Source organism: Arvicola amphibius, chromosome 10, assembly GCF_903992535.2.
Source record: "Arvicola amphibius chromosome 10, mArvAmp1.2, whole genome shotgun sequence".
Taxonomy (NCBI): domain Eukaryota; kingdom Metazoa; phylum Chordata; class Mammalia; order Rodentia; family Cricetidae; genus Arvicola; species Arvicola amphibius.
In genome coordinates, this window is record NC_052056.1 from 88,681,767 (window position 1) to 88,696,033 (window position 14,267).

The following is a 14,267-nucleotide window of genomic DNA, read 5'->3' on the forward strand; positions in this document are numbered from 1 at the left end:
CAGAAGTATGTGCATGCATGCATGCGCATACATGTACATGCACGGGGAGGCCAGAGGACAGCCTCGGTGTCATTCCTCAGGTGTTCTGCACCTTTTCCTTGTGATGCAAGGTCTCTTACTGGCTTGGAGCTTGTCCAGTAGGCTGGGCTGTCTGGCCAACTGTCCCAGCAGATAAGTATGATTGTCTGCCTCATCATTTCTTGAATTGCAAGTGTACACTACCATGCCTCTATATGTATGTGTGTGTGTGTATGTGTGTGTATGGTATATGCACATGCATGTTTGCAATTTTGTATGCCTCTGGTTGCATATGCTGAGGCTAGAGGAGGATGCTTGGTGTCACACTGCCTCATTCCCTGAGTCAGAGTCTCTCACTGAACTTGGAGCTAGGCTGATGACCAGCAAGCCCCGGAGATCTCCCTTTCTTTATGCCCCACATTACGAGGACTGTAGATGTGTGTGTGGCCACTTTTTTTATTTGTTAAGAATTTTTAGAATACAATCTCTTCTCATTTTACATAGTTATGCCCATTCCCACTCCCTCCCCTCCTCCCGCTTCCTCCACCTTCCCCCTGCCCCACCTTCCCATCCACTCCTCAGAAAGGATAAGGCTTCCCATAGGGAGTCAACAAAAACTGACATTTCACTTCAAGGCAAGATCAAGGCCCTGCCCCCTGTATCTAGGCTGAGCAAGGTATCCCTCCAAAGAGAATGTGCTCCAAGATACCAGTTCAAGCATTAGGGATAAATCCTGGTCCCACAGACTGTCCAAACCTCACAACTGTTCCTCACATTCAATGGGCCTACTTTGGACCTATGCAGGTTCCCCCGCTATCAGTCCTGAGTCAGTGAGCTCTCATTAGCTCATGCCAGCTGCTTCTGCGGGTATCACCATCATGGCCTTGACCCCTTTGCTCATATTATTGCTCCTCCCTCTCTTGGGCTGGTCTCAGGTAGCTCAGCCCATTGCTTCACTGTAGCTCTCTGTATTTGCTTCCATTAGTTTCTGGGTGAAGGTTCTATGGTGATAATTAAGGTAGTCATCAGTCCGATTGTAGGGAAAGGTCAATTTAGGCATCCTCTTCATTGTTGCTTGGAGTCTTAGCTGAGGTTATTCTTGAGTTTCACTAGTGCTGTGTTTCTTGATAGTCCTTTAATGGCTCCGTCAATAAAGATATCTCTTTCCTTTCTCTCCCTCATTCTCCCTCATTGTCCTTCCCCTTTCTTGAGCATCCCATGTTCTCCTCTACTCTCCCCTTCTCCCCTCCCCCTTCCCTTCCACCCTCCCTTCCCCCCCTCCTAATTTTATCAGGAGGTCTTGTCTCTTTCCTCTTCCTGGGGTGAGTTAACATATCTCTCTTAGAGTTCTCCTTGTTATCTAGCTTCTCAGGGGTCATGGACTGTAGGCTGGTTATCCATTGCTTTATGTCTAATATCCACTTAAGAGTGAGTGCATACCATGTTTTTCTGTCTGGGTCTGAGTTACCTCACTCAGGATGTTTTTTTCCTAGTTCCACCCATTTGCATGCAAATTTCAAAATGTCATTGTTTTTTTTTTTTTCTGCTGAGTAGTACTCCATTGTGTAAATGTACCACATTTTCTTTAGCCATTCTTCAGTTGAGGGGCATCTATGTTGTTTCCAGGTTCTGGTTATTACGAATAATGCTGCTATGAACACCTGACCCTCACTGAAGAAAAAGGGGGAAGTAGCCTTGAATGCATGGCCACAGGAAACCACTTCCTAAATATAAGTCCAGTAGCCCAGACACTGAGAGCAATCATTAATAAATGGGATCTCCTGAAATTGAGAAGCTTCAGTAAGGCAAAGGACACAGTCACTAAGACAAAATGGCAGCCTACTGAATGGGAAAAGATCGTCACTAACTCCACATTGGACAGAGGACTGATCTCCAAAATATATACAGAACTCAAGAAACTAGACATCAAATTACCAAATAATCCAATAAAAATGGGTACAGATCTAAACAGAGAATTCTCAACAGACAAATTGCGAATGGTCAATAGACAATTAAGGAAATGCTAACATCCTTAGCCATCAGGAAAATGCAAAACAAATCTAAGATACTATCTTTTTTTTTTTTAAACTAACTTTGTTTTATGCACATTGGTATAATGATGTTAGATTCTCTGGATCTGGAGTTACAGATAGCTGTGAGCTACCATGTGGGTGCTGGGAATTGAACCCAGGTCCTCTGGAAGAGCAGTCAGTGCTCTTAACCACTGAGCCATCTCGCCAGCCTCTCTAAGATAATATCTTACACCTGTAAGAATGACTAAGATCAAAAACACCAATGACAGCTTATGCTGGAGAGGATGTGGAATAAGGGGAACACTCCTCCATTGCTGGTGGGAGTGGCAAACTTGTACAGCCACTTTGGAAATCAGTATGGCGGTTTCTCAGAAAAGTGGGAATCAATCTATCTCAGGACCCAGCAATACCACCTTTGGCTTTTTACGTGGGTGCTATTGATTTGAGCTCAGGTCTTCATGCTTATACAACAAGTGCTCTTACCCCCTGAGCCATCTCCCTAGCCTACTTGATTTATTTTTTATATGGGTTTGGGGGAATCAAACTCAGGTCCTTGTGTTTGCATGGCAAACACTTTACTGACTAAGTTACTTCCTCAGTACTAAGTCTGAGTTAATCTTAACGAGAACTCAGATTCCCTGTGACAGACTGCCTATCAAAGTTGACCTAGAGGAACGGGCTGAGGTTGCTGTAGGATTTTGATGTATGTATGTGTGCTCATGCATATATATATGAACACACACATGTGTGCCAGAGGTATGGTAAAGAACTGGGGTGCACTGATCAGGTAGGCATTTTAATCCCTACATTTTCAATTCTGTCATTTTTTTTCTTATTGAGGGTTATAATAAGCTGTCACTTGAGGGACTGGAGAGATAGCTCAGCGGTTAAGAGAGCTTACAACTCTTGTAGAGGATCTGAGTTCAGTTCCCAGCACCCATGTCAGGCAGCTCAAAACTGCTTGTAACTCCAGCTCCAGGAATCTAGCACCCTCTTCTTGACTCAGTGGGTACTGCACACACATGTGCACATACCCCTATACAGACTCATAACTTAAAATAAATCTTGCTGTGTGTGGTGGTGCATGCATTTAAACCCTGCACCAGAAAGCAGAGGTAGGCAAATCTCTGTGAGTTCTAAGCCTGCATGGTCTACATAGAGAGTTTGAGGCCAGCCAGGGTAACAGAGTGAGACCCTGTCTCCAAAAATATCTTTAAAATTAAAAAATATAAAATAGAAATTTAAATAAAGATTACTTAAAGAAAGGGATCTCCATTACCGTCAATAGAGTTCAAGCTATTGTCCACATAGAGGGACTTATCTCTATAGGTAGCTGTCCTCACTACAGTGTGAGCACCAAGCAATGGATTCTGAGGTAATTCTTCTTGACAGGATTTGGAGGGCAGGTGCCCAGTGCTGCTGGCTGGGTGTGATCCCATATGCCTTAGCAGTTGGGAGAGCAGGAGGTGCAACGCTGTTTGGGATGCAGCCAGCACCAGATTTCCTCCTGAGCATTAGCATCCCATGTGGTTTGTAGGTGCCCGGACAGTGTCCGTTTTGATTGGTCGTGGCCGATGTTCTACAGGCTGTAGCAGGCTGAGAAATTCTTCTAGAAGATGCGGGTCCCTTGGGCTGGGGAATGGAGCTCCATGTGTAGGGCATGTGTCTAATGTGAGCAAAATACTCGGTTTGTGTCCCAGAACCACCCAAACTAGGTGTGGTGGAGGCACGCCTGTAATCCCAGGTACTCAGGAGGTTGAGGGAGATGGATCAGGAAATCAAGAATCAAGTCATTCCTCGTCTACATAGGAAGGAAGTTCAGGGCCAGCCTGGGCTATATGAGACCTTGTCTCAAAAAAGAAACAAAACAAAACAGAATTAGAATCCAATTAAAATTTCTTTTCAAGACAGGGTTTCTCTGTAGCTTTAGAGCCTGTCCTAGATCTTGCTCTGTAGACCAGGCTGGCCTCGAACTCACAGAGATCCCACCTCTTGAGTGCTGGGATTAAAGTCTCTGCCTCCTGAGTGCTGGGATTAAAGGTATGTGCCACCACTGCCCGACTAATTTTTTTTTAATTTTTTAAACATTCCTTTACTCATTTGTTTATTTGTTTATGTGTTATATGTGGCATGATGTGTGTGGAGACCAGATGACGAGCTTGGGGGAGATTATTCTCTCTCTCCACCATGTGGGTGCCAGGGATCAAACTAAGGCCGTCGTCAAGTGCTTTTACCTGCCGAATCATCTCACCTGCCCATGTTTTCTGTCTGTCTGTCTCCCTTCTTTCCTTCATTCTTTTGCACACAGCAATTTTGCTTTGACCCTGGATTTTGCGGACTAGCACTATGTGGTGCAGACTCCAAGTTCTGCAGGTGCGTCTGAACAGTGTCGATTTATGTGCTGGGGTTTCTTAAGAGGCCTGTTTACCTGGCTGGGTGTGCTGCTCCCTTGGGCCCGGATAGGCTGTTTAGAGCTTGCCTACTTAGTATACTTTATGGGCAAAGCTTGCTTTTGTAACAAAATGTGTATCCATCTCCTGTAGCTCTCTCTTTTGTTACCACTGTGGTGAGAGACAGAGCCGGGACTCCATCAGCTGTAAAAAGCTAAGTACACCATTGGACCTCAGAAGGTCAATTAACAAACAAGTGATGGTGAGAAGCAGGAAAGGGAGATTTAGTCAGTGTGGACATATTGAGAAAGGGACAAAGAGGTCCAGGGACACTCCCTCCTACCTTCTCAAGTTCATCTCTGGGATCTTGACATGAGATTTCAGTTTTAAAGAACAAGACTATGGTTAATAGTGCTCTTACAGAGGACCTGAGTTTGGGTCCCAGTACCCACATCAGGCAGCTCACAGCTCACGGCCACCTGTAACTCCAGCTCCAGTGGATACAACGCCCTCTTCTGGTCTCTTCTGGTACCTGCATTCACATGTGCACATAAACACATACAGACACACGTTACAGAGAGAAAGAAAGAGAGAGAGAGAGAGAGAGAGAGAGAGAGAGAGAGAGAGAGGAGAGAAAGAAGAGAGAGAGATAGAAGAGAGAAGGAGGAGAGAAAGAAGAGAGAGAGATAGGAGAGAAGATAGAGAGCGAAGGGACCGATCGAAGCCTCGCCGGAGAACGAGCCCTCCGAAGAGAGAGGCAGAGGAGCTCTGCGTACTAGAGGCTCGAGAGGCTCCTAGGAGGAGAGAGAGAGAGGCATAGCTAAGCAGTGCTGGTCAAGGTGGTTCTAGCTCCAGTCTCTCCTGTGAGGTGGTCTTGTTATGGAAGAACCCTGTGACATCGCCTTCTGGGAAACGAGTGGCCCCTTCTGGCTGGCCCCAGCCTTCAGTCCTTTCCTTCTCACTGAATGAGACTCTTGGAGGATTTGAAAATTTCAGGGAGTGGGGGAAGGAAATCTACTGCTTTCATAATTTGATAGCCAAGAGGAGGGATACATGTCTCTAGAATATTTTTATTCCTGGGGCTGGGGAGATGGCTCGGTGGATAAAGTACTTGCATGAAGACTCGAGTTCAGATTCTGAGAATCTACAGAAACGCCAGGCAGGTGTGCTGGCCCACCTATAACTCCAGCACTTGGAAGGCAGAGCTAGGGGGCTCCCCAGAACAAGCTGGCTAACTAGACTATTTTGGCAGCTCTGGGTTTGCTATGGGTCTGGGGTCATCAGATATTCACCAATCTGACAATGAATATATTTTAATAAATAAGAGGCTTTATTAAGTATTGGCCAGGACCATACCCGAGACTCATGCCCAGAGTATGGCTACGAATTACATTAGTCAGGGGCTATAAAGGCAAAACTCACAAGACTACATGTTTCCTGCTTTTGTGCAATCAGAGGCAAGCACAATCCTGACGTACTTCCTGCCTACATGTCATCAAGCACACATCCTGTGATCTTTGGGGTAACAAACCAAAGTGAAACCACATGGTTTGTTATCAACAACCCCCAGTATTCCAGGAAGGTATCTGTCCTTGGGAAAGTAGGGCTTTCAGGTTAGAGGCATTTTTTGTTTTATAGATCTTTTTAAAATTTATTTTTATTAAAATTTTTTAAAAAATTATTTTTATTGGTATTTTACCTATATGTATGTCAGTGTGAGGGTGTCAGATCCTGGGGGTTACAGAGAGTTGTAAGTTGCCATGTGGGTGCTGGGAATTGAATCTGGGTCCCCTGGAAGAGCAGTCAGTGCTCTTAACTGCTCTTAACTCCTGAACCATATCTCCAGCCCCTGTTTTGTACATCTCTTAAGCATAGTCATTTAACCTTAAAGCATAACATTATCCATCACAGCTTCAAGTGAGGGACTCTGCCTCAGTAAATACAGCTAGGAGGATGGTTCAGTGGGTAAAAGTGACTGCTGCCAAGCCTGTGTTTGATCCTCAGGACCCACATGGTGGAAGGAGAGAACTACCCGACGAACTTGTCCTCTGACCCTCAAACATGAGCCAAACACATGCACGTGCTTGCTTTCTCTTTCACACACCATAAATAAATGTTTCAAGAATAAAAATAAGCAAGTAAAAATGTGAAGAGCAATTGAGGATGGCGATGAGTGTTAACTGTGGGCCTCAGCATGCACACGCACACACGTGTGTCTGCAAACGTGTGAACATACACACAGACACACATACACTGTGGCGCGGGGGTTGGGGTGGGGACTGTCATTAGTTCCTGCCAGGATGGTGACAGCTCCTAACATGTTATTCCATTTTCTAGTTTCCAGTGTTGTTTTCAGCTCTGGATGCCTTTAAAAACAGATTTATTAGCTGGGCAGTGGTAGCGCACGCCTTTAATCCCAGCACTGAGGAGGCAGAGACAGGCGGATCTCTGTGAATTCAGGGCCAGCCTGGTCTACAAAAGCTAGTTCCAGGACATGTCTTGAAAAACAAAAACAGAAACAAAAACAAATTTGTTTTAATTTAGAGAGAGGGAGAGAGAGAGAGAGGGGGGGAGGGAGAGAGAGAGAGGGAGAGAGAGAGAGAGAGAGAGAGGGAGAGAGAGAGAGGGAGAGAGAGAGAAAGAGAGAGAGAGAGAGGGAGAGAGAGAGAGGGAGAGAGAGAGAGAGCGCAAGCAGGCCTAGGGAGGCCAGGAAAGGATTTTGGGTCCCTTGGCTCTGATGGTTGTGAGCCCTCTCTTCTGTTCTCTTCTGTGAGCCAAACTGGTCCTTTGCAGAAACAGTGAGGATTTTAAACTGCTGAGCCACCTGTAGCCCCGACTCTGAGTTCTGAATGTTCAGAGCCAGAATTCCCACCCCCCATGGGTGAAAGCCATAGACCAGGCAGCCCCTGAACAAGTTACCTCCCTCTTTTGCACGCATCGCCTCCCTCCATTTCTTCCCCTTCTGGCCACACCCCTTTGGCTTTGGGAACGCTGTCTTTTATATACTGTGCAGGATTTATGGCTGCCGTTTGTAGGAGAGTTGGTAAAATATGAGCTAATGTGATATTTTAAGACTTCTCAAGCGATAATGAGATGAACGGGTACGGTCGTTTTAGATAGAGATAAATGCTTTGATAGGAGGGCGGAGCACGCGGAAGTTGTGTTCAGAAAGTTACACTGGAACTCAGGGACTGGAAATGGCCTCGAAGAGGAGGTGACATTGGAGCCTCAGAGGCGAGAGAGGCCAGGCACGCGCTGAACCGTAGACGGGAGACGATAGGTGTGCCGGAGGGCTAGAGAGGCTGCCTATGCCCTTAACTGAGGTCTGGCAGACTAGAGAGGCCATGTGTGCCTTGAGCCGAAGACTGGGAGATGGGGTAGCCTGAGTACGTACTGAGTGGAGACCCGGGAGATAAAGTGTGCATCTGACTGAGAGAGGCTGGGTGTGCGCTTAACCGAGACCTGGGAGATAGGAAGAGTCCACTTTTTCCTGGGCTGATATCTGAAAGGCAGGTGATGTGCATGTCTTGGACACAGGTAACACCCCAGCAGAAGCATTCAATCCATGGATGCTGAGGTATTCATGAACTGGTTGAAGCTATTCAGGGACCAAAGAGTGTGAAGAGCGGATGACCTCAGAAGCCACTGGAGTAGCAGGTAGGGGATGACAAACCACGAGAGGGTTTTTAATAAGCTACTGATTGTGTTCTGTATTATGCTCTAGTAAAAGGAAGGCTCTGCAGACTGTAAGATGAAAGCAGAACGTTGAATGGTACCCTAGGGAGCCCGACAGATCCCAAATAGAGATGAGCCTGCACTGTGTGCTGCAGTGTGAGCCATGACCACCAGGGGTCAGTGCAGAGCACCACTGAGCCCCATTGCAGAGCCAAAGACCAAGGTGAGCTTGGTAGCTGCTGTTCAGAGACTGTTCATGAGTCACAGCATCTCAGTTCTGCAGGGCCCTCTCTGCGTGTGTGTGTATACTACATGATTGTGTATATGTTTGTAAAGGTATGCATACATGTATTTGCATTAGTGTGTACAGGCCAGAAACTGACATCAGGTGTCTTCTTTAATTACTTTAAGAATGGTTTTCTTTATTACATTTTATTTATTTCTTGTGCAGAGATGGGAATGCAAGTGGCGCAATCAGAATGTGGAGATGGGGGACAGCTTGCAGGGGCTGGTTCTCTCCTTCCGTCATGTGGGTCCCAGGAGTCAAACTCAGGTTGTGAGGCTTGGAGGCGTCTGCCTCTACCTGCTGAGCCACCTCCCCATCATGCCAGCCTGTTTTTTAGACAGGGTCTCTCACTGCCTTGATTTTTTGAAGACCTTGTGCGGGCAACCGTGGCTTCTGTGAACTCCTGTGTGGGGCGGTCCTGTCATGTTCCGAGGGTATTGCCTCCATCTGATGTTCTGGGGTTTCTAGTACTTTATAATCTTTACATCCCCTCTTCCGTGATGCTTCCTGGGCAGACTGGCAAGGTGGCTCAGTAGGTAAAGGTGATTGCCACCCAGGCTGGTGACCTGAGTCCAATCCCGAGAACCCCATGGCGGATGGAAAGAACCAGCGCTCACAGATTATCCTCTGACTTCCACATGCACACGGTGGCACATGCCCCACCCACCCCAGGCACTCAGATAAATAAATATAATTTAAAAATTGGAAAAAACCATCATAGTAACAACTTGGGGATATAAAAGTCTGAACTATTGGGATTCACATCCAACAGGGCTGACTTGAAGATGTAATCCCCACAGAAGGATCTTGTGGACTTGAGGGGATTGTTGTACAAACTGGGAGACAGGCTGGGGAAGACACTCGCTCCGGGTGACTGTGTGCCTAACAACCCTGTGGGCATCATACGAGTGTAGAAGCTACCCCATTCTCTGGAGCCCCAGAGGGTGCCAGTCACCGCCATCTTCCAAAGCTCCTTCTCAAAGACCAAGAGCAGGGAAGCGGAAACAGGAGACCTGGGGGTTCCTATGAATGTGCCTGTGGATTCCAGACTGCGTAGATGACCCTGACCCCTGACCCCTGACGCACGGATGAACCCCACCCCAAGCATGACTAGCAAACAAGGAGTGTGAATGGCTCCTCCGTTCTCAAAGACCCTGCCAAGTTGACACCAAGAATAATAGGCAGTTAGAGACTAATTACACATCTGGATGAATCTGTTTCAGTCTACTGGATTGGACATAATCATATTAAAATATAATGAATACATTCTAACACACAATGCCTGCTTAAGTAGTCGCTTAGGAGCCAGAGAGGGTGAAGGAGCCTGGCTGGTAACCAAGGGAGCCACTGTGTAAGCGTTGGGATGGCAGCGGCAGGCTCGAAATAAATTTCCTGGTCACTTTTGTTTTACGTTCTCATTTGTTCTTGGTGCCCTGACTCAACTCGGCCCACACAAGCTCAGGGTGCTTTCCCCAGCTTCCTTTCCGCGTTGTTCAGGAAGTAAAGAGGCAGCGGAGGAGTGGGCTCTGGTGACACCGGCCCGTGATCCCTGTCCTGGAGAGGCTGAAGCAGGAGGATTCAAGACCAGCCTGAGCTACACAGCAAGTTCCAGGACAGGATGGGTGAGACACTGTTAGGAGAGGAGAAAGGGAGAGTGATGAGGGAGGGGGAAGAGGAGGAAACAAAAAATGTCTATTACCCCAGCTTAGCTAGGCCCCAGGTGGGAACCCTCTGACTATACTCTACTTGCCCCCGAGTTTGCTGGGGAGAGACCCTGAGTCCTGGGTAACCCCAAGAAGCTAGTTCTCCTTCTGACAGCTGAACTGGTTGGTACCCAAAGTATGTTTTGGCTAAGAGCACCTTGTTCCCATTGACCTGCCCTGGGACCAGGTATTGGCCTCAGTTTCCTGTGGCGTTCTGGCGCTGGGTAACCCTATACCAGCCCAGCAGGAGCTGACTGTAAACCAGTCGTGCAGGGGTGGACATGTCACCAGTTTGGGAGGAGGGGCTGAGGTGATCGTCAGTGGTCACCTTCAGTAGAAGCAACTCCGTTATGTAAGCAGGAATGGAGTTTATATTTAGTTAGTAATGCATTCACTTATTTAAATGATCTATCTAGCATCTATCTATCTATCTATCTATCTATCTATCTATGTATGTATCTATCTATAATCTGTCTATCATCCACCTATATCTGTCAATCATCTAATATCCATTTGTCTGTTGGTCATCTACATCTATCCATAATCATCTGTCATCTTTCAACCAATCATCTAATTTCTCCTTCATCTTCCTTCCTTCCTTCCTTCCTTCCTTCCTTCCTTCCTTCCTTCCTTCCTTCCTCCTTCCCTCCCTTCTTTCCTTCATTCTTTCCATGTGATGGTTTGTAATAAAATGGCCCCTAAAGGGAATGGCAATATAGGAGGTGTGGCTTTGCTGGAGTAGGTGTTGTTTTGTTGGAGAAAGTGTGTCACCATGGAGGAGGACTTTGAGGTCTTAGTATGCTCAAGCCACGCCCAGTGTCTCAGTTTACTTCCTGTTTTTTGCCAATCAACATGTAGGACTCTCAGCTCCAGCACCGTGTCTTTCTGCATGCTGCCATGCCCTGCCATGAACTGTAAACCACCCCATTACATATTTCCCTTTATAAAAGTTTCTGTGCTCATGTTATCTCTTCACAGCAATAGAAATCCTAAGACATATCTTCTTTCTTTCTTTCTTTCTTTCTTTCTTTCTTTCTTTCTTTCTTTCTTTCTTTATCTTGCCTATGTATGCATGCATGTATGTATCTATCATCTATCTATCTATCTGTGTATCTACGTATCTACCTGTCTATCTATCTATCTATCTATCTATCTATCTATCTATCTATCTATCTATCTATCTATCTCTGTATCTGTCTGTCTGTCTGTCTATCTATCATCTATGCATCTACCTATCAATTGTTTGAGACAGGGTCTCATGCAGTCCGGGCTGTTCTCAAACTTGTTGTAACTGAGGATGACCTAGAATTCATGATCCTCCTGCCTCCACCTCTTGAGAGCAGCAATCACAGGAGTGTGCTACTACACCCGGATTTGCTCTTGTTTTCTCACAATGACTCTTAAAACCTTAAGGTCTTTATTGGCAGGATTTAATGAAGCCAGCTGTTTGTTGTTTTGATAAGTCTGGGAGTCTGGGTTTTCAGTTTCTCCATAGATATCACATTGCTGCACTAACTTCCTTCCCAGCCATAATCAGTAGGCAGCTAGTTGTGGCTTCCCTTTTGTGACAGTTTCCTGTTACCCTGTACGTTGACATGTGGCAACTTTATATTATCCCATTGCCCTTGGAGGCATTGGGGTCAACATGCCCTGCATTTTTTCTTTTTTCTTTTCTTTCTTTTTTTTTTTTTTTTGGTTTTTCGAGACAGGGTCATGCCCTGCATTTTTATTAATTTTTTTCATTTATTTTACATACTGACCACAATTTCCCCTCTCTCCTCTCCTCCCATCCCCCCTCCTATCTACCTCCTCATCTACTTCTCTGTCTCTGTTAAGAAAGAGGCAGGCCTCCCATGGATGTCAACAAAGCATACATGCCCTGTTTTATAATAAGGAGACCATCAGTGCATTACAATCTAGTATGAATTAGACTCTCAAGGGTCCTTATTGACACAAGGACCTTATTCTTGAGGTGCAGGCTAGAGTTCAGAACCCATGTAAAAATCTGGGTGCTGTGGTGTGAGTCTGTAATTCTGTTGAGATCTGAGGAGGTGTGGGGACAGGATAATGGGACTTGTTGGCCAGCTAACCTATAACTTAAATGGCGATGTCTAGTTTCAGTGAAATACCTGCCGCAAAATATAAGGTGGAGGGCCAGCAAGATGGCTTAATGTATAAAGGTGACTGCGGGCAAATCTAACAACTCTAGTTTAATCCCTGGGACACAAGCATGTGCATACAACTCTCTCTCTCTCTCTCTCTCTCTCTCTCTCTCTCTCTCTCTCTCTCTCTCTGTCTCTCTCTCTCTCTCGCTCCCTGTGTGTGTGTGTGTGTATTTTTTACAATTTAAAAAAATAAGGCAAAGAGAGAGGTTGAGAAAGACACCCAACATTCACTACCCTCCAAAAGCATGTACGCACGTGTGCATACACACACGTAGCACACACACACATGCACACACCCACAGTGATGGAGCTGACGAAGTACCTGAGGGACAGACCCAATATAATGCCATTTGGGGGGTGTGGTTTAGAACAACACCCACTCATCCTGCAAGGCCAGCCAATGCATCCTGGGATGTTTTAGGTGCTTCAGGAAGTGGGCGGATAACTTCTTGGAGCGAGCAACTAGAAAGGATGATAACGGGCACTCCGCCATTATCGCAGAACTTCAAGATTTGGGCACAAGCACCTGCTTCTCTTCCGGGAGATGATACGGGAAGTTGACAGATGGACTTTCAGGATAAATCCTGGAGTGAATTGTCCTCAGAAACCTCCTCAGGAAGTGAGGCCACTGGCCATTTCAGGGACAGAACCATTTTCATTAGGAATTAACCCCAAAGTCCATGAGGTTCCTTGGGGCTCGGGAGAAGCAGCTAGATAGATGGGGGAAGGGGGTTGAAGGTTGATCTCCCATTCTTTCCAAAGACATACGCTGGGTGTTTCACTTGGTGCTCATGGGTGGTCAGTCCTGGACTGTGAAGGGTGTCTTGGCTCTTACCATTCTTTCTGTCTCCCTCTCTCTCCATATCTCTCGGTCTCTGTTTCTGGCTCTCTCTGTCCTGGTTTGAATGAGAAATATTCTACACAGGTTCATATGTTTGAACACTTGGCTCTTAGCTAGTATTACTATTTGAGAAGCTAACAGAATCTTTAGAAGGCAGAGCCTTCTTCATGAAGGAAGTACCTCACCAGGGAGGTGGGGGTGGGGCAGAATTGGGGGGGGTTGATAACCTGATCCACTTCCTTTTCTCTCTCTGTGCTTCTTAAGTATGATTTCAATGTGACCAGTCAGCTTCTTGCCTGTCTTAGGGTTTCTATTGCTGTGACGAGACGCCATGACCACGGCAACTCTTACAAAGGAAACCATTGCATTGGAGTGCCTTACATTTGCAGAGGTTTAGTCCACTGTCATCATGGCAGCATGCAGGCAGACATGATGCTGGAGAAGGAGCTGAGAGGCCTACATCTTGACCCCCAGGCAACAGGAAGTGGTGTGAGTCACTGGCTGTGCCTTGAGTATAGATGAGACTTCAAAGTCCACTTCCACAGGGACGCACTTCCTCCAACAAGGCCGTACCCACTCCAGCAAAGCCACAGTTCCTAGTAGTGCCACTCCCTATGAGATTGCAGGGGGAATGACATTCAAACTACTGTATTGCCCCTTTCACCAGACCTTCCCTGCCATGATGGGCCGCGCCCCTTGGGAACTGTGACCCAAAATAAACCTTTTGTCCTATAAGTTATTTATTTATTTATTTTGGTTTTTCAAGACAGGGTTTCTTTGTGGATTTGGAGCCTGTCCTGGAACTAGCCCTTGTAGACCAGGCTGGCCTCGAACTCACAGAGATCCGCCTGGCTCTGCCTCCCAAGTGCTGGGATTAAAGGCATGCGCCACCACCACCCGGCTCCTCTAAGTTATTTTGTCAGAGTATTTTATTGAAGCAACAAAAAAGAAAGAAACAGAGAGCAGGCACATGTATATGAATGCAAGTATGGCCTTCAGAGAATAAGACTGGGTGGTATTCCTCAGGTTCTGTCTGCCCTGTATAGTTTTTGCTTGTTTGTTTTGTTCTGTTTTTGAGACAGGGTCTCTCTATTATGTAACTCTTACTGTTCTGGAGCTTGCTCTGTAGACTAGGCTGGCCTTGAACTTACAGACA